The sequence below is a fragment of the Watersipora subatra genome, chromosome 11 (assembly GCF_963576615.1).
Source record: "Watersipora subatra chromosome 11, tzWatSuba1.1, whole genome shotgun sequence".
Lineage (NCBI taxonomy): Eukaryota > Metazoa > Bryozoa > Gymnolaemata > Cheilostomatida > Watersiporidae > Watersipora > Watersipora subatra.
The window spans coordinates 12173243-12193442 of NC_088718.1; the positions used below are offsets into that span (position 1 = coordinate 12173243).

Sequence of the window (20200 nt, forward strand, 5' to 3'; positions counted from 1 at the left end):
CCATTGCGTAACGAATATTCCCGGCTCAAACGAATCGTTGATATTGTGCAAATTAGGAGTCGTGTGTACTCTCATACTTCGATGGCGTGGTTGTTCGCGCTCGATAATATTCGACTCGTTCACTCATTGGCTAAACGCATAGCGCTCAAGATCTCGCCGATTCGTACGAAGGTTGCAGGCTCGTTACCGCCGCTTCACGCGCTTTAGATTATTTCGTCAGCATTTTGAAAACTACGGTAAATATTTTCCTTTTAAATAATTATAATTGCGTGGAAATGACCTTACGCGAAAGTAGGCTTTTCGCTAGAGATAGTTCCGCAAAGATAAAAACTGATGGAGCAACCTTAGCTACGCGCTGGCCCGCGCTCATCACCGAACTTAGTTGCCGTCGTAACGTAGATTCCACGTTCCGGTTTGTAAATCGTTTCGAAACTTTTTGACACAATTTACCTTTTAGACTTTTACGCATCCGCGAGTACGGTTTTGTTTCATCACGATCGAAGACGATCGCTCGAGTTTACATTACGAGAATGCGTATTTTGCGGCGAAAGGCCGAGTCGAGTTTCGTTTAGTTATTTATTTTAGCTTTTAGGTAAACTCGTAACGCCGACATACGAGTTGCGCAATTAAAAGAAAATCTTAACGCGAGTTTCTTGAGCTATTACGCCGCGCAAAATGAAAACGAATCGAAATTATATCCTCTTTAAAATGCACGGGTAGCAGCGGCGCATGGCTGGTGAAGATGAGGAGATTGAAGCTAGCCGGATAGCATCAAGTACTAATAATATTCATATTATCCAGTTTCGGCTAAAACCTTTGAATGGAAATGATTTTTTATTTTATATCAAAAGATAGAGCGAATTAAAAGACTTTTAAATGGAAATGATTTTTTATTTTATATCAAAAGATAGAGCGAATTAAAAGACTTTTAAATGGAAATGATTTTTTATTTTATATCAAAAGATAGAGCGAATTAAAAGACTTTTAAATGGAAATGATTTTTTGTTTTAAATCAAGAGATAGAGCGAATTAAAAGACTTTTAAATGGAAATGATTTTTTATTTTACATCAAGAGATAGAGCGAATTAAAAGACTTTCAAGCGGAAATGATTTTTTATTTTACATCAAGAGATAGAGCGAATTAAAAGACTTTCAAGCGGAAATGATTTTTTATTCTATATCAAGAGATAGAGTGAATTAAAGAAGCTTGAAAATTCTAAATTAGTATAATTTTGATAAAAACTAAAGGTCTACAGCACCCGGTATTCCCAGGCGGTCACCCATCCAAGTACTAACCGGGCTCGACGTTGCTTAGCTTCAGTGATCGGACGAGAACTGGCGTTTTCAACGTGATATGGCCGTAGACATTTAGTAAGCTTCAACAGACGCTAATGAGAAATGTGGCAATAATCAGCGAACGCCCATTGGACAATATAGTCACGGCTTGGTGAGCATTATTATAACTCTGCGTTAATAGCGTGTCTCGAAGAGCGCATCAGTGTCTACGGCCATATCACGTTGAAAACGCCAGTTCTCGTCCGATCACTGAAGCTAAGCAACGTCGAGCCCGGTTAGTACTTGGATGGGTGACCGCCTGGGAATACCGGGTGCTGTAGACTTTTTATTTATTTTTACATCTTGCTATCTTCATCGCGATCTTCGCGCTATCTTCATCTACATGTACATGTACATGTACATGTTCATGTACATGAACATGTACTACGTATGCGTTATATATATATACATATACTATGTACTATGTACTATGTACTATGTACTATGTACTACGTACGTGTAGTGTGTAACAGTATATATAACTTTGCTGCTGCATTTCCGCGTCAAAACCCTTCTGGCAAGCGTGATCAATTAAAGCGCGACACTTTTTGTAGTCGAAGGATGTACTCTACTCGTGTATAACGAAAACTGTTGCAGCGTCCGATCTCAACATAAAAATAACATATTCTCACTTTTAATCCGAAGAAATCTCTTTTAAAGGAAGTTTGTTACTTTTTCTCGACATAAAGTGACGCGCTATCGTAGATCTTATTAGTTTACCGGCTATCTAATGTCTACGCGTGTAAAGACAGGTGAGTAGAAAGCGCCGTTCTTTGGCTTGTTCTTCTCATCTACGAGTTCGAAAGAAAACAGCCCTACATAGAAAGCTTTTACTTACGCGAACAGGTGTGTTAAAAAGATGTTCACGTCGAACCAAATAAAGCGATGCTTTAGAAATGGTGTAATAGCCTCCAAACGAGTACGCTCGCGTTCGACCGCCGCGCGAGTAGCTTCAACTCCTAACGAAACAATCGTAGTACGTCTACTATATACACGTGTAAATTAGGATTCGTTTGCTCTCTCAACATCTGAAAGAGCGGTTAATCGCGCTGCAACGAAACATTCATGCGTACCATGTAAATTAGGATTCGTTCGCTCTCTCAATATTTGAAAGAGCGGTCAATCGCGCTGCCGGTTATTCGTCCAGCTCGCTCATTAGCTATGAAAAGCTATCGAGTTACTTCGAACGTATAGCTTAAAACTTTGCCATTGCGTAACGAATATTCCCGGCTCAAACGAATCGTTGATATTGTGCAAATTAGGAGTCGTGTGTACTCTCATACTTCGATGGCGTGGTTGTTCGCGCTCGATAATATTCGACTCGTTCACTCATTGGCTAAACGCATAGCGTTCAAGATCTCGCCGATTCGTACGAAGGTTGCAGGCTCGTTACCGCCGCTTCACGCGCTTTAGATTATTTCGTCAGCATTTTGAAAACTACGGTAAATATTTTCCTTTTAAATAATTATAATCGCGTGGAAATGACCTTACGCGAAAGTAGGCTTTTCGCTAGAGATAGTTCCGCAAAGATAAAAACTGATGGAGCAACCTTAGCTACGCGCTGGCCCGCGCTCATCACCGAACTTAGTTGCCGTCGTAACGTAGATTCCACGTTCCGGTTTGTAAATCGTTTCGAAACTTTTTGACACAATTTACCTTTTAGACTTTTACGCATCCGCGAGTACGGTTTTGTTTCATCACGATCGAAGACGATCGCTCGAGTTTACATTACGAGAATGCGTATTTTGCGGCGAAAGGCCGAGTCGAGTTTCGTTTAGTTATTTATTTTAGCTTTTAGGTAAACTCGTAACGCCGACATACGAGTTGCGCAATTAAAAGAAAATCTTAACGCGAGTTTCTTGAGCTATTACGCCGCGCAAAATGAAAACGAATCGAAATTATATCCTCTTTAAAATGCACGGGTAGCAGCGGCGCATGGCTGGTGAAGATGAGGAGATTGAAGCTAGCCGGATAGCATCAAGTACTAATAATATTCATATTATCCAGTTTCGGCTAAAACCTTTGAATGGAAATGATTTTTTATTTTATATCAAAAGATAGAGCGAATTAAAAGACTTTTAAATGGAAATGATTTTTTATTTTATATCAAAAGATAGAGCGAATTAAAAGACTTTTAAATGGAAATGATTTTTTATTTTATATCAAAAGATAGAGCGAATTAAAAGACTTTTAAATGGAAATGATTTTTTGTTTTAAATCAAGAGATAGAGCGAATTAAAAGACTTTTAAATGGAAATGATTTTTTATTTTACATCAAGAGATAGAGCGAATTAAAAGACTTTCAAGCGGAAATGATTTTTTATTTTACATCAAGAGATAGAGCGAATTAAAAGACTTTCAAGCGGAAATGATTTTTTATTCTATATCAAGAGATAGAGTGAATTAAAGAAGCTTGAAAATTCTAAATTAGTATAATTTTGATAAAAACTAAAGGTCTACAGCACCCGGTATTCCCAGGCGGTCACCCATCCAAGTACTAACCGGGCTCGACGTTGCTTAGCTTCAGTGATCGGACGAGAACTGGCGTTTTCAACGTGATATGGCCGTAGACATTTAGTAAGCTTCAACAGACGCTAATGAGAAACGTGGCAATAATCAGCGAACGCCCATTGGACAATATAGTCACGGCTTGGTGAGCATTATTATAACTCTGCGTTAATAGCGTGTCTCGAAGAGCGCATCAGTGTCTACGGCCATATCACGTTGAAAACGCCAGTTCTCGTCCGATCACTGAAGCTAAGCAACGTCGAGCCCGGTTAGTACTTGGATGGGTGACCGCCTGGGAATACCGGGTGCTGTAGACTTTTTATTTATTTTTACATCTTGCTATCTTCATCGCGATCTTCGCGCTATCTTCATCTACATGTACATGTACATGTACATGTTCATGTACATGAACATGTACTACGTATGCGTTATATATATATACTATGTACTATGTACTATGTACTATGTACTACGTACGTGTAGTGTGTAACAGTATATATAACATTGCTGCTGCATTTCCGCGTCAAAACCCTTCTGGCAAGCGTGATCAATTAAAGCGCGACACTTTTTGTAGTCGAAGGATGTACTCTACTCGTGTATAACGAAAACTGTTTCAGCGTCCGATCTCAACATAAAAATAACATATTCTCACTTTTAATCCGAAGAAATCTCTTTTAAAGGAAGTTTGTTACTTTTTCTCGACATAAAGTGACGCGCTATCGTAGATCTTATTAGTTTACCGGCTATCTAATGTCTACGCGTGTAAAGACAGGTGAGTAGAAAGCGCCGTTCTTTGGCTTGTTCTTCTCATCTACGAGTTCGAAAGAAAACAGCCCTACATAGAAAGCTTTTACTTACGCGAACAGGTGTGTTAAAAAGATGTTCACGTCGAACCAAATAAAGCGATGCTTTAGAAATGGTGTAATAGCCTCCAAACGAGTACGCTCGCGTTCGACCGCCGCGCGAGTAGCTTCAACTCCTAACGAAACAATCGTAGTACGTCTACTATATACACGTGTAAATTAGGATTCGTTTGCTCTCTCAACATCTGAAAGAGCGGTTAATCGCGCTGCAACGAAACATTCATGCGTACCATGTAAATTAGGATTCGTTCGCTCTCTCAATATTTGAAAGAGCGGTCAATCGCGCTGCCGGTTATTCGTCCAGCTCGCTCATTAGCTATGAAAAGCTATCGAGTTACTTCGAACGTATAGCTTAAAACTTTGCCATTGCGTAACGAATATTCCCGGCTCAAACGAATCGTTGATATTGTGCAAATTAGGAGTCGTGTGTACTCTCATACTTCGATGGCGTGGTTGTTCGCGCTCGATAATATTCGACTCGTTCACTCATTGGCTAAACGCATAGCGCTCAAGATCTCGCCGATTCGTACGAAGGTTGCAGGCTCGTTACCGCCGCTTCACGCGCTTTAGATTATTTTGTCAGCATTTTGAAAACTACGGTAAATATTTTCCTTTTAAATAATTATAATTGCGTGGAAATGACCTTACGCGAAAGTAGGCTTTTCGCTAGAGATAGTTCCGCAAAGATAAAAACTGATGGAGCAACCTTAGCTACGCGCTGGCCCGCGCTCATCACCGAACTTAGTTGCCGTCGTAACGTAGATTCCACGTTCCGGTTTGTAAATCGTTTCGAAACTTTTTGACACAATTTACCTTTTAGACTTTTACGCATCCGCGAGTACGGTTTTGTTTCATCACGATCGAAGACGATCGCTCGAGTTTACATTACGAGAATGCGTATTTTGCGGCGAAAGGCCGAGTCGAGTTTCGTTTAGTTATTTATTTTAGCTTTTAGGTAAACTCGTAACGCCGACATACGAGTTGCGCAATTAAAAGAAAATCTTAACGCGAGTTTCTTGAGCTATTACGCCGCGCAAAATGAAAACGAATCGAAATTATATCCTCTTTAAAATGCACGGGTAGCAGCGGCGCATGGCTGGTGAAGATGAGGAGATTGAAGCTAGCCGGATAGCATCAAGTACTAATAATATTCATATTATCCAGTTTCGGCTAAAACCTTTGAATGGAAATGATTTTTTATTTTATATCAAAAGATAGAGCGAATTAAAAGACTTTTAAATGGAAATGATTTTTTATTTTATATCAAAAGATAGAGCGAATTAAAAGACTTTTAAATGGAAATGATTTTTTATTTTATATCAAAAGATAGAGCGAATTAAAAGACTTTTAAATGGAAATGATTTTTTGTTTTAAATCAAGAGATAGAGCGAATTAAAAGACTTTTAAATGGAAATGATTTTTTATTTTACATCAAGAGATAGAGCGAATTAAAAGACTTTCAAGCGGAAATGATTTTTTATTTTACATCAAGAGATAGAGCGAATTAAAAGACTTTCAAGCGGAAATGATTTTTTATTCTATATCAAGAGATAGAGTGAATTAAAGAAGCTTGAAAATTCTAAATTAGTATAATTTTGATAAAAACTAAAGGTCTACAGCACCCGGTATTCCCAGGCGGTCACCCATCCAAGTACTAACCGGGCTCGACGTTGCTTAGCTTCAGTGATCGGACGAGAACTGGCGTTTTCAACGTGATATGGCCGTAGACATTTAGTAAGCTTCAACAGACGCTAATGAGAAATGTGGCAATAATCAGCGAACGCCCATTGGACAATATAGTCACGGCTTGGTGAGCATTATTATAACTCTGCGTTAATAGCGTGTCTCGAAGAGCGCATCAGTGTCTACGGCCATATCACGTTGAAAACGCCAGTTCTCGTCCGATCACTGAAGCTAAGCAACGTCGAGCCCGGTTAGTACTTGGATGGGTGACCGCCTGGGAATACCGGGTGCTGTAGACTTTTTATTTATTTTTACATCTTGCTATCTTCATCGCGATCTTCGCGCTATCTTCATCTACATGTACATGTACATGTACATGTTCATGTACATGAACATGTACTACGTATGCGTTATATATATATACATATACTATGTACTATGTACTATGTACTATGTACTACGTACGTGTAGTGTGTAACAGTATATATAACTTTGCTGCTGCATTTCCGCGTCAAAACCCTTCTGGCAAGCGTGATCAATTAAAGCGCGACACTTTTTGTAGTCGAAGGATGTACTCTACTCGTGTATAACGAAAACTGTTGCAGCGTCCGATCTCAACATAAAAATAACATATTCTCACTTTTAATCCGAAGAAATCTCTTTTAAAGGAAGTTTGTTACTTTTTCTCGACATAAAGTGACGCGCTATCGTAGATCTTATTAGTTTACCGGCTATCTAATGTCTACGCGTGTAAAGACAGGTGATTAGAAAGCGCCGTTCTTTGGCTTGTTCTTCTCATCTACGAGTTCGAAAGAAAACAGCCCTACATAGAAAGCTTTTACTTACGCGAACAGGTGTGTTAAAAAGATGTTCACGTCGAACCAAATAAAGCGATGCTTTAGAAATGGTGTAATAGCCTCCAAACGAGTACGCTCGCGTTCGACCGCCGCGCGAGTAGCTTCAACTCCTAACGAAACAATCGTAGTACGTCTACTATATACACGTGTAAATTAGGATTCGTTTGCTCTCTCAACATCTGAAAGAGCGGTTAATCGCGCTGCAACGAAACATTCATGCGTACCATGTAAATTAGGATTCGTTCGCTCTCTCAATATTTGAAAGAGCGGTCAATCGCGCTGCCGGTTATTCGTCCAGCTCGCTCATTAGCTATGAAAAGCTATCGAGTTACTTCGAACGTATAGCTTAAAACTTTGCCATTGCGTAACGAATATTCCCGGCTCAAACGAATCGTTGATATTGTGCAAATTAGGAGTCGTGTGTACTCTCATACTTCGATGGCGTGGTTGTTCGCGCTCGATAATATTCGACTCGTTCACTCATTGGCTAAACGCATAGCGTTCAAGATCTCGCCGATTCGTACGAAGGTTGCAGGCTCGTTACCGCCGCTTCACGCGCTTTAGATTATTTCGTCAGCATTTTGAAAACTACGGTAAATATTTTCCTTTTAAATAATTATAATTGCGTGGAAATGACCTTACGCGAAAGTAGGCTTTTCGCTAGAGATAGTTCCGCAAAGATAAAAACTGATGGAGCAACCTTAGCTACGCGCTGGCCCGCGCTCATCACCGAACTTAGTTGCCGTCGTAACGTAGATTCCACGTTCCGGTTTGTAAATCGTTTCGAAACTTTTTGACACAATTTACCTTTTAGACTTTTACGCATCCGCGAGTACGGTTTTGTTTCATCACGATCGAAGACGATCGCTCGAGTTTACATTACGAGAATGCGTATTTTGCGGCGAAAGGCCGAGTCGAGTTTCGTTTAGTTATTTATTTTAGCTTTTAGGTAAACTCGTAACGCCGACATACGAGTTGCGCAATTAAAAGAAAATCTTAACGCGAGTTTCTTGAGCTATTACGCCGCGCAAAATGAAAACGAATCGAAATTATATCCTCTTTAAAATGCACGGGTAGCAGCGGCGCATGGCTGGTGAAGATGAGGAGATTGAAGCTAGCCGGATAGCATCAAGTACTAATAATATTCATATTATCCAGTTTCGGCTAAAACCTTTGAATGGAAATGATTTTTTATTTTATATCAAAAGATAGAGCGAATTAAAAGACTTTTAAATGGAAATGATTTTTTATTTTATATCAAAAGATAGAGCGAATTAAAAGACTTTTAAATGGAAATGATTTTTTATTTTATATCAAAAGATAGAGCGAATTAAAAGACTTTTAAATGGAAATGATTTTTTGTTTTAAATCAAGAGATAGAGCGAATTAAAAGACTTTTAAATGGAAATGATTTTTTATTTTACATCAAGAGATAGAGCGAATTAAAAGACTTTCAAGCGGAAATGATTTTTTATTTTACATCAAGAGATAGAGCGAATTAAAAGACTTTCAAGCGGAAATGATTTTTTATTCTATATCAAGAGATAGAGTGAATTAAAGAAGCTTGAAAATTCTAAATTAGTATAATTTTGATAAAAACTAAAGGTCTACAGCACCCGGTATTCCCAGGCGGTCACCCATCCAAGTACTAACCGGGCTCGACGTTGCTTAGCTTCAGTGATCGGACGAGAACTGGCGTTTTCAACGTGATATGGCCGTAGACATTTAGTAAGCTTCAACAGACGCTAATGAGAAACGTGGCAATAATCAGCGAACGCCCATTGGACAATATAGTCACGGCTTGGTGAGCATTATTATAACTCTGCGTTAATAGCGTGTCTCGAAGAGCGCATCAGTGTCTACGGCCATATCACGTTGAAAACGCCAGTTCTCGTCCGATCACTGAAGCTAAGCAACGTCGAGCCCGGTTAGTACTTGGATGGGTGACCGCCTGGGAATACCGGGTGCTGTAGACTTTTTATTTATTTTTACATCTTGCTATCTTCATCGCGATCTTCGCGCTATCTTCATCTACATGTACATGTACATGTACATGTTCATGTACATGAACATGTACTACGTATGCGTTATATATATATACATATACTATGTACTATGTACTATGTACTATGTACTACGTACGTGTAGTGTGTAACAGTATATATAACTTTGCTGCTGCATTTCCGCGTCAAAACCCTTCTGGCAAGCGTGATCAATTAAAGCGCGACACTTTTTGTAGTCGAAGGATGTACTCTACTCGTGTATAACGAAAACTGTTGCAGCGTCCGATCTCAACATAAAAATAACATATTCTCACTTTTAATCCGAAGAAATCTCTTTTAAAGGAAGTTTGTTACTTTTTCTCGACATAAAGTGACGCGCTATCGTAGATCTTATTAGTTTACCGGCTATCTAATGTCTACGCGTGTAAAGACAGGTGAGTAGAAAGCGCCGTTCTTTGGCTTGTTCTTCTCATCTACGAGTTCGAAAGAAAACAGCCCTACATAGAAAGCTTTTACTTACGCGAACAGGTGTGTTAAAAAGATGTTCACGTCGAACCAAATAAAGCGATGCTTTAGAAATGGTGTAATAGCCTCCAAACGAGTACGCTCGCGTTCGACCGCCGCGCGAGTAGCTTCAACTCCTAACGAAACAATCGTAGTACGTCTACTATATACACGTGTAAATTAGGATTCGTTTGCTCTCTCAACATCTGAAAGAGCGGTTAATCGCGCTGCAACGAAACATTCATGCGTACCATGTAAATTAGGATTCGTTCGCTCTCTCAATATTTGAAAGAGCGGTCAATCGCGCTGCCGGTTATTCGTCCAGCTCGCTCATTAGCTATGAAAAGCTATCGAGTTACTTCGAACGTATAGCTTAAAACTTTGCCATTGCGTAACGAATATTCCCGGCTCAAACGAATCGTTGATATTGTGCAAATTAGGAGTCGTGTGTACTCTCATACTTCGATGGCGTGGTTGTTCGCGCTCGATAATATTCGACTCGTTCACTCATTGGCTAAACGCATAGCGCTCAAGATCTCGCCGATTCGTACGAAGGTTGCAGGCTCGTTACCGCCGCTTCACGCGCTTTAGATTATTTCGTCAGCATTTTGAAAACTACGGTAAATATTTTCCTTTTAAATAATTATAATTGCGTGGAAATGACCTTACGCGAAAGTAGGCTTTTCGCTAGAGATAGTTCCGCAAAGATAAAAACTGATGGAGCAACCTTAGCTACGCGCTGGCCCGCGCTCATCACCGAACTTAGTTGCCGTCGTAACGTAGATTCCACGTTCCGGTTTGTAAATCGTTTCGAAACTTTTTGACACAATTTACCTTTTAGACTTTTACGCATCCGCGAGTACGGTTTTGTTTCATCACGATCGAAGACGATCGCTCGAGTTTACATTACGAGAATGCGTATTTTGCGGCGAAAGGCCGAGTCGAGTTTCGTTTAGTTATTTATTTTAGCTTTTAGGTAAACTCGTAACGCCGACATACGAGTTGCGCAATTAAAAGAAAATCTTAACGCGAGTTTCTTGAGCTATTACGCCGCGCAAAATGAAAACGAATCGAAATTATATCCTCTTTAAAATGCACGGGTAGCAGCGGCGCATGGCTGGTGAAGATGAGGAGATTGAAGCTAGCCGGATAGCATCAAGTACTAATAATATTCATATTATCCAGTTTCGGCTAAAACCTTTGAATGGAAATGATTTTTTATTTTATATCAAAAGATAGAGCGAATTAAAAGACTTTTAAATGGAAATGATTTTTTATTTTATATCAAAAGATAGAGCGAATTAAAAGACTTTTAAATGGAAATGATTTTTTATTTTATATCAAAAGATAGAGCGAATTAAAAGACTTTTAAATGGAAATGATTTTTTGTTTTAAATCAAGAGATAGAGCGAATTAAAAGACTTTTAAATGGAAATGATTTTTTATTTTACATCAAGAGATAGAGCGAATTAAAAGACTTTCAAGCGGAAATGATTTTTTATTTTACATCAAGAGATAGAGCGTATTAAAAGACTTTCAAGCGGAAATGATTTTTTATTCTATATCAAGAGATAGAGTGAATTAAAGAAGCTTGAAAATTCTAAATTAGTATAATTTTGATAAAAACTAAAGGTCTACAGCACCCGGTATTCCCAGGCGGTCACCCATCCAAGTACTAACCGGGCTCGACGTTGCTTAGCTTCAGTGATCGGACGAGAACTGGCGTTTTCAACGTGATATGGCCGTAGACATTTAGTAAGCTTCAACAGACGCTAATGAGAAACGTGGCAATAATCAGCGAACGCCCATTGGACAATATAGTCACGGCTTGGTGAGCATTATTATAACTCTGCGTTAATAGCGTGTCTCGAAGAGCGCATCAGTGTCTACGGCCATATCACGTTGAAAACGCCAGTTCTCGTCCGATCACTGAAGCTAAGCAACGTCGAGCCCGGTTAGTACTTGGATGGGTGACCGCCTGGGAATACCGGGTGCTGTAGACTTTTTATTTATTTTTACATCTTGCTATCTTCATCGCGATCTTCGCGCTATCTTCATCTACATGTACATGTACATGTACATGTTCATGTACATGAACATGTACTACGTATGCGTTATATATATATACATATACTATGTACTATGTACTATGTACTATGTACTACGTACGTGTAGTGTGTAACAGTATATATAACTTTGCTGCTGCATTTCCGCGTCAAAACCCTTCTGGCAAGCGTGATCAATTAAAGCGCGACACTTTTTGTAGTCGAAGGATGTACTCTACTCGTGTATAACGAAAACTGTTGCAGCGTCCGATCTCAACATAAAAATAACATATTCTCACTTTTAATCCGAAGAAATCTCTTTTAAAGGAAGTTTGTTACTTTTTCTCGACATAAAGTGACGCGCTATCGTAGATCTTATTAGTTTACCGGCTATCTAATGTCTACGCGTGTAAAGACAGGTGAGTAGAAAGCGCCGTTCTTTGGCTTGTTCTTCTCATCTACGAGTTCGAAAGAAAACAGCCCTACATAGAAAGCTTTTACTTACGCGAACAGGTGTGTTAAAAAGATGTTCACGTCGAACCAAATAAAGCGATGCTTTAGAAATGGTGTAATAGCCTCCAAACGAGTACGCTCGCGTTCGACCGCCGCGCGAGTAGCTTCAACTCCTAACGAAACAATCGTAGTACGTCTACTATATACACGTGTAAATTAGGATTCGTTTGCTCTCTCAACATCTGAAAGAGCGGTTAATCGCGCTGCAACGAAACATTCATGCGTACCATGTAAATTAGGATTCGTTCGCTCTCTCAATATTTGAAAGAGCGGTCAATCGCGCTGCCGGTTATTCGTCCAGCTCGCTCATTAGCTATGAAAAGCTATCGAGTTACTTCGAACGTATAGCTTAAAACTTTGCCATTGCGTAACGAATATTCCCGGCTCAAACGAATCGTTGATATTGTGCAAATTAGGAGTCGTGTGTACTCTCATACTTCGATGGCGTGGTTGTTCGCGCTCGATAATATTCGACTCGTTCACTCATTGGCTAAACGCATAGCGCTCAAGATCTCGCCGATTCGTACGAAGGTTGCAGGCTCGTTACCGCCGCTTCACGCGCTTTAGATTATTTCGTCAGCATTTTGAAAACTACGGTAAATATTTTCCTTTTAAATAATTATAATTGCGTGGAAATGACCTTACGCGAAAGTAGGCTTTTCGCTAGAGATAGTTCCGCAAAGATAAAAACTGATGGAGCAACCTTAGCTACGCGCTGGCCCGCGCTCATCACCGAACTTAGTTGCCGTCGTAACGTAGATTCCACGTTCCGGTTTGTAAATCGTTTCGAAACTTTTTGACACAATTTACCTTTTAGACTTTTACGCATCCGCGAGTACGGTTTTGTTTCATCACGATCGAAGACGATCGCTCGAGTTTACATTACGAGAATGCGTATTTTGCGGCGAAAGGCCGAGTCGAGTTTCGTTTAGTTATTTATTTTAGCTTTTAGGTAAACTCGTAACGCCGACATACGAGTTGCGCAATTAAAAGAAAATCTTAACGCGAGTTTCTTGAGCTATTACGCCGCGCAAAATGAAAACGAATCGAAATTATATCCTCTTTAAAATGCACGGGTAGCAGCGGCGCATGGCTGGTGAAGATGAGGAGATTGAAGCTAGCCGGATAGCATCAAGTACTAATAATATTCATATTATCCAGTTTCGGCTAAAACCTTTGAATGGAAATGATTTTTTATTTTATATCAAAAGATAGAGCGAATTAAAAGACTTTTAAATGGAAATGATTTTTTATTTTATATCAAAAGATAGAGCGAATTAAAAGACTTTTAAATGGAAATGATTTTTTATTTTATATCAAAAGATAGAGCGAATTAAAAGACTTTTAAATGGAAATGATTTTTTGTTTTAAATCAAGAGATAGAGCGAATTAAAAGACTTTTAAATGGAAATGATTTTTTATTTTACATCAAGAGATAGAGCGAATTAAAAGACTTTCAAGCGGAAATGATTTTTTATTTTACATCAAGAGATAGAGCGAATTAAAAGACTTTCAAGCGGAAATGATTTTTTATTCTATATCAAGAGATAGAGTGAATTAAAGAAGCTTGAAAATTCTAAATTAGTATAATTTTGATAAAAACTAAAGGTCTACAGCACCCGGTATTCCCAGGCGGTCACCCATCCAAGTACTAACCGGGCTCGACGTTGCTTAGCTTCAGTGATCGGACGAGAACTGGCGTTTTCAACGTGATATGGCCGTAGACATTTAGTAAGCTTCAACAGACGCTAATGAGAAACGTGGCAATAATCAGCGAACGCCCATTGGACAATATAGTCACGGCTTGGTGAGCATTATTATAACTCTGCGTTAATAGCGTGTCTCGAAGAGCGCATCAGTGTCTACGGCCATATCACGTTGAAAACGCCAGTTCTCGTCCGATCACTGAAGCTAAGCAACGTCGAGCCCGGTTAGTACTTGGATGGGTGACCGCCTGGGAATACCGGGTGCTGTAGACTTTTTATTTATTTTTACATCTTGCTATCTTCATCGCGATCTTTGCGCTATCTTCATCTACATGTACATGTACATGTACATGTTCATGTACATGAACATGTACTACGTATGCGTTATATATATATACATATACTATGTACTATGTACTATGTACTATGTACTACGTACGTGTAGTGTGTAACAGTATATATAACTTTGCTGCTGCATTTCCGCGTCAAAACCCTTCTGGCAAGCGTGATCAATTAAAGCGCGACACTTTTTGTAGTCGAAGGATGTACTCTACTCGTGTATAACGAAAACTGTTGCAGCGTCCGATCTCAACATAAAAATAACATATTCTCACTTTTAATCCGAAGAAATCTCTTTTAAAGGAAGTTTGTTACTTTTTCTCGACATAAAGTGACGCGCTATCGTAGATCTTATTAGTTTACCGGCTCTCTAATGTCTACGCGTGTAAAGACAGGTGAGTAGAAAGCGCCGTTCTTTGGCTTGTTCTTCTCATCTACGAGTTCGAAAGAAAACAGCCCTACATAGAAAGCTTTTACTTACGCGAACAGGTGTGTTAAAAAGATGTTCACGTCGAACCAAATAAAGCGATGCTTTAGAAATGGTGTAATAGCCTCCAAACGAGTACGCTCGCGTTCGACCGCCGCGCGAGTAGCTTCAACTCCTAACGAAACAATCGTAGTACGTCTACTATATACACGTGTAAATTAGGATTCGTTTGCTCTCTCAACATCTGAAAGAGCGGTTAATCGCGCTGCAACGAAACATTCATGCGTACCATGTAAATTAGGATTCGTTCGCTCTCTCAATATTTGAAAGAGCGGTCAATCGCGCTGCCGGTTATTCGTCCAGCTCGCTCATTAGCTATGAAAAGCTATCGAGTTACTTCGAACGTATAGCTTAAAACTTTGCCATTGCGTAACGAATATTCCCGGCTCAAACGAATCGTTGATATTGTGCAAATTAGGAGTCGTGTGTACTCTCATACTTCGATGGCGTGGTTGTTCGCGCTCGATAATATTCGACTCGTTCACTCATTGGCTAAACGCATAGCGCTCAAGATCTCGCCGATTCGTACGAAGGTTGCAGGCTCGTTACCGCCGCTTCACGCGCTTTAGATTATTTCGTCAGCATTTTGAAAACTACGGTAAATATTTTCCTTTTAAATAATTATAATTGCGTGGAAATGACCTTACGCGAAAGTAGGCTTTTCGCTAGAGATAGTTCCGCAAAGATAAAAACTGATGGAGCAACCTTAGCTACGCGCTGGCCCGCGCTCATCACCGAACTTAGTTGCCGTCGTAACGTAGATTCCACGTTCCGGTTTGTAAATCGTTTCGAAACTTTTTGACACAATTTACCTTTTAGACTTTTACGCATCCGCGAGTACGGTTTTGTTTCATCACGATCGAAGACGATCGCTCGAGTTTACATTACGAGAATGCGTATTTTGCGGCGAAAGGCCGAGTCGAGTTTCGTTTAGTTATTTATTTTAGCTTTTAGGTAAACTCGTAACGCCGACATACGAGTTGCGCAATTAAAAGAAAATCTTAACGCGAGTTTCTTGAGCTATTACGCCGCGCAAAATGAAAACGAATCGAAATTATATCCTCTTTAAAATGCACGGGTAGCAGCGGCGCATGGCTGGTGAAGATGAGGAGATTGAAGCTAGCCGGATAGCATCAAGTACTAATAATATTCATATTATCCAGTTTCGGCTAAAACCTTTGAATGGAAATGATTTTTTATTTTATATCAAAAGATAGAGCGAATTAAAAGACTTTTAAATGGAAATGATTTTTTATTTTATATCAAAAGATAGAGCGAATTAAAAGACTTTTAAATGGAAATGATTTTTTATTTTATATCAAAAGATAGAGCGAATTAAAAGACTTTTAAATGGAAATGATTTTTTGTTTTAAATCAAGAGATAGAGCGAATTAAAAGACTTTTAAATGGAAATGATTTTTTATTTTACATCAAGAGATAGAGCGAATTAAAAGACTTTCAAGCGGAAATGATTTTTTATTTTACATCAAGAGATAGAGCGAATTAAAAGACTTTCAAGCGGAAATGATTTTTTATTCTATATCAAGAGATAGAGTGAATTAAAGAAGCTTGAAAATTCTAAATTAGTATAATTTTGATAAAAACTAAAGGTCTACAGCACCCGGTATTCCCAGGCGGTCACCCATCCAAGTACTAACCGGGCTCGACGTTGCTTAGCTTCAGTGATCGGACGAGAACTGGCGTTTTCAACGTGATATGGCCGTAGACATTTAGTAAGCTTCAACAGACGCTAATGAGAAACGTGGCAATAATCAGCGAACGCCCATTGGACAATATAGTCACGGCTTGGTGAGCATTATTATAACTCTGCGTTAATAGCGTGTCTCGAAGAGCGCATCAGTGTCTACGGCCATATCATGTTGAAAACGCCAGTTCTCGTCCGATCACTGAAGCTAAGCAACGTCGAGCCCGGTTAGTACTTGGATGGGTGACCGCCTGGGAATACCGGGTGCTGTAGACTTTTTATTTATTTTTACATCTTGCTATCTTCATCGCGATCTTCGCGCTATCTTCATCTACATGTACATGTACATGTTCATGTACATGAACATGTACTACGTATGCGTTATATATATATACATATACTATGTACTATGTACTATGTACTACGTACGTGTAGTGTGTAACAGTATATATAACTTTGCTGCTGCATTTCCGCGTCAAAACCCTTCTGGCAAGCGTGATCAATTAAAGCGCGACACTTTTTGTAGTCGAAGGATGTACTCTACTCGTGTATAACGAAAACTGTTGCAGCGTCCGATCTCAACATAAAAATAACATATTCTCACTTTTAATCCGAAGAAATCTCTTTTAAAGGAAGTTTGTTACTTTTTCTCGACATAAAGTGACGCGCTATCGTAGATCTTATTAGTTTACCGGCTATCTAATGTCTACGCGTGTAAAGACAGGTGAGTAGAAAGCGCCGTTCTTTGGCTTGTTCTTCTCATCTACGAGTTCGAAAGAAAACAGCCCTACATAGAAAGCTTTTACTTACGCGAACAGGTGTGTTAAAAAGATGTTCACGTCGAACCAAATAAAGCGATGCTTTAGAAATGGTGTAATAGCCTCCAAACGAGTACGCTCGCGTTCGACCGCCGCGCGAGTAGCTTCAACTCCTAACGAAACAATCGTAGTACGTCTACTATATACACGTGTAAATTAGGATTCGTTTGCTCTCTCAACATCTGAAAGAGCGGTTAATCGCGCTGCAACGAAACATTCATGCGTACCATGTAAACTAGGATTCATTCGCTCTCTCAATATTTGAAAGAGCGGTCAATCGCGCTGCCGGTTATTCGTCCAGCTCGCTCATTAGCTATCAAAAGCTATCGAGTTACTTCGAACGCATAGCTTAAAACTTTGCCATTGCGTAACGAATATTCCCGGCTCAAACGAATCGTTGAAATTGTGCAAATTAGGAGTCGTGTGTACTCTCATACTTCGACGGCGTGGTTGTTCGCGCTCGATAATATTCGACTCGTTCACTCTTTGGCTAAACGCATAGCGTTCAAGATCTCGCCCGTTCGTACGAAGGTTGCAGGCTCGTTACCGCCGCTTCACGCGCTTTAGATTATTTCGTCAGCATTTTGAAAACTACGGTAAATATTTTCCTTTTAAATAATTATAATTGCGTGGAAATGACCTTACGCGAAAGTAGGCTTTTCGCTAGAGATAGTTCCGCAAAGATAAAAACTGATGGAGCAACCTTAGCTACGCGCTGGCCCGCGCTCATCACCGAACTTAGTTGCCGTCGTAACGTAGATTCCACGTTTCGGTTTGTAATTCGTTTCGAAACTTTTTGACACAATTTACCTTTTAGACTTTTACGCATCCGCGAGTACGGTTTTGTTTCATCACGACCGAAGACGATCGCTCGAGTTTACATTACGAGAATGCGTATTTTGCGGCGTAAGGCCGAGTCGAGTTTCGTTTAGTTATTTATTTTAGCTTTTAGGTAAACTCGTAACGCCGACATACGAGTTGCGCAATTAAAAGGAAATCTTAACGCGAGTTTCTTGAGCTATTACGCCGCGCAAAATGAAAACGAATCGAAATTATATCCTCTTTAAAATACACGGGTAGCAGCGGCGCATGGCTGGTGAAGATGAGGAGATTGAAGCTAGCCGGATAGCATCAAGTACTAATAATATTCATATTATCCAGTTTCGGCTAAAACCTTTGAATGGAAATGATTTTTTATTTTATATCAAAAGATAGAGCGAATTAAAAGACTTTTAAATGGAAATGATTTTTTATTTTATATCAAAAGATAGAGCGAATTAAAAGACTTTTAAATGGAAATGATTTTTTATATCAAAAGATAGAGCGAATTAAAAGACTTTTAAATGGAAATGATTTTTTGTTTTAAATCAAGAGATAGAGCGAATTAAAAGACTTTTAAATGGAAATGATTTTTTATTTTACATCAAGAGATAGAGCGAATTAAAAGACTTTCAAGCGGAAATGATTTTTTATTTTACATCAAGAGATAGAGCGAATTAAAAGACTTTCAAGCGGAAATGATTTTTTATTCTATATCAAGAGATAGAGTGAATTAAAGAAGCTTGAAAATTCTAAATTAGTATAATTTTGATAAAAACTAAAGGTCTACAGCACCCGGTATTCCCAGGCGGTCACCCATCCAAGTACTAACCGGGCTCGACGTTGCTTAGCTTCAGTGATCGGACGAGAACTGGCGTTTTCAACGTGATATGGCCGTAGACATTTAGTAAGCTTCAACAGACGCTAATGAGAAACGTGGCAATAATCAGCGAACGCCCATTGGACAATATAGTCACGGCTTGGTGAGCATTATTATAACTCTGCGTTAATAGCGTGTCTCGAAGAGCGCATCAGTGTCTACGGCCATATCATGTTGAAAACGCCAGTTCTCGTCCGATCACTGAAGCTAAGCAACGTCGAGCCCGGTTAGTACTTGGATGGGTGACCGCCTGGGAATACCGGGTGCTGTAGACTTTTTATTTATTTTTACATCTTGCTATCTTCATCGCGATCTTCGCGCTATCTTCATCTACATGTACATGTACATGTTCATGTACATGAACATGTACTACGTATGCGTTATATATATATACATATACTATGTACTATGTACTATGTACTACGTACGTGTAGTGTGTAACAGTATATATAACTTTGCTGCTGCATTTCCGCGTCAAAACCCTTCTGGCAAGCGTGATCAATTAAAGCGCGACACTTTTTGTAGTCGAAGGATGTACTCTACTCGTGTATAACGAAAACTGTTGCAGCGTCCGATCTCAACATAAAAATAACATATTCTCACTTTTAATCCGAAGAAATCTCTTTTAAAGGAAGTTTGTTACTTTTTCTCGACATAAAGTGACGCGCTATCGTAGATCTTATTAGTTTACCGGCTATCTAATGTCTACGCGTGTAAAGACAGGTGAGTAGAAAGCGCCGTTCTTTGGCTTGTTCTTCTCATCTACGAGTTCGAAAGAAAACAGCCCTACATAGAAAGCTTTTACTTACGCGAACAGGTGTGTTAAAAAGATGTTCACGTCGAACCAAATAAAGCGATGCTTTAGAAATGGTGTAATAGCCTCCAAACGAGTACGCTCGCGTTCGACCGCCGCGCGAGTAGCTTCAACTCCTAACGAAACAATCGTAGTACGTCTACTATATACACGTGTAAATTAGGATTCGTTTGCTCTCTCAACATCTGAAAGAGCGGTTAATCGCGCTGCAACGAAACATTCATGCGTACCATGTAAACTAGGATTCATTCGCTCTCTCAATATTTGAAAGAGCGGTCAATCGCGCTGCCGGTTATTCGTCCAGCTCGCTCATTAGCTATC

The 20200-nt window shown here is 39.5% G+C and overlaps 16 non-coding genes across 16 annotated transcripts; 8 read left to right on the forward strand and 8 right to left on the reverse strand.

The window, feature by feature from the left end:
- Positions 1-1247: 1247 nt before the first annotated feature.
- Positions 1248-1366, reverse strand: LOC137409249 (5S ribosomal RNA). Its single transcript, XR_010980480.1, has one exon. It is a non-coding gene; the product is annotated as a 5S ribosomal RNA (ribosomal RNA).
- Positions 1367-1500: 134 nt separating this feature from the next.
- On the forward strand, positions 1501-1619 carry LOC137409617 (5S ribosomal RNA). The gene has a single exon (XR_010980828.1). It is a non-coding gene; the product is annotated as a 5S ribosomal RNA (ribosomal RNA).
- A 2169-nt stretch (positions 1620-3788) lies between these two features.
- LOC137409250 (5S ribosomal RNA) lies at positions 3789-3907 on the reverse strand. Its single transcript, XR_010980481.1, has one exon. It is a non-coding gene; the product is annotated as a 5S ribosomal RNA (ribosomal RNA).
- A 134-nt stretch (positions 3908-4041) lies between these two features.
- On the forward strand, positions 4042-4160 carry LOC137409618 (5S ribosomal RNA). The gene has a single exon (XR_010980829.1). It is a non-coding gene; the product is annotated as a 5S ribosomal RNA (ribosomal RNA).
- A 2156-nt stretch (positions 4161-6316) lies between these two features.
- On the reverse strand, positions 6317-6435 carry LOC137409251 (5S ribosomal RNA). Its single transcript, XR_010980482.1, has one exon. It is a non-coding gene; the product is annotated as a 5S ribosomal RNA (ribosomal RNA).
- Positions 6436-6569: 134 nt separating this feature from the next.
- LOC137409619 (5S ribosomal RNA) lies at positions 6570-6688 on the forward strand. The gene has a single exon (XR_010980830.1). It is a non-coding gene; the product is annotated as a 5S ribosomal RNA (ribosomal RNA).
- Positions 6689-8850: 2162 nt separating this feature from the next.
- LOC137409252 (5S ribosomal RNA) lies at positions 8851-8969 on the reverse strand. The gene has a single exon (XR_010980483.1). It is a non-coding gene; the product is annotated as a 5S ribosomal RNA (ribosomal RNA).
- Positions 8970-9103: 134 nt separating this feature from the next.
- LOC137409620 (5S ribosomal RNA) lies at positions 9104-9222 on the forward strand. Its single transcript, XR_010980831.1, has one exon. It is a non-coding gene; the product is annotated as a 5S ribosomal RNA (ribosomal RNA).
- A 2162-nt stretch (positions 9223-11384) lies between these two features.
- LOC137409254 (5S ribosomal RNA) lies at positions 11385-11503 on the reverse strand. The gene has a single exon (XR_010980484.1). It is a non-coding gene; the product is annotated as a 5S ribosomal RNA (ribosomal RNA).
- A 134-nt stretch (positions 11504-11637) lies between these two features.
- LOC137409621 (5S ribosomal RNA) lies at positions 11638-11756 on the forward strand. Its single transcript, XR_010980832.1, has one exon. It is a non-coding gene; the product is annotated as a 5S ribosomal RNA (ribosomal RNA).
- A 2162-nt stretch (positions 11757-13918) lies between these two features.
- LOC137409255 (5S ribosomal RNA) lies at positions 13919-14037 on the reverse strand. Its single transcript, XR_010980485.1, has one exon. It is a non-coding gene; the product is annotated as a 5S ribosomal RNA (ribosomal RNA).
- A 134-nt stretch (positions 14038-14171) lies between these two features.
- Positions 14172-14290, forward strand: LOC137409622 (5S ribosomal RNA). Its single transcript, XR_010980833.1, has one exon. It is a non-coding gene; the product is annotated as a 5S ribosomal RNA (ribosomal RNA).
- A 2162-nt stretch (positions 14291-16452) lies between these two features.
- LOC137409256 (5S ribosomal RNA) lies at positions 16453-16571 on the reverse strand. Its single transcript, XR_010980486.1, has one exon. It is a non-coding gene; the product is annotated as a 5S ribosomal RNA (ribosomal RNA).
- A 134-nt stretch (positions 16572-16705) lies between these two features.
- LOC137409112 (5S ribosomal RNA) lies at positions 16706-16824 on the forward strand. The gene has a single exon (XR_010980355.1). It is a non-coding gene; the product is annotated as a 5S ribosomal RNA (ribosomal RNA).
- A 2144-nt stretch (positions 16825-18968) lies between these two features.
- Positions 18969-19087, reverse strand: LOC137409257 (5S ribosomal RNA). The gene has a single exon (XR_010980487.1). It is a non-coding gene; the product is annotated as a 5S ribosomal RNA (ribosomal RNA).
- A 134-nt stretch (positions 19088-19221) lies between these two features.
- Positions 19222-19340, forward strand: LOC137409113 (5S ribosomal RNA). Its single transcript, XR_010980356.1, has one exon. It is a non-coding gene; the product is annotated as a 5S ribosomal RNA (ribosomal RNA).
- Positions 19341-20200: the final 860 nt, after the last annotated feature.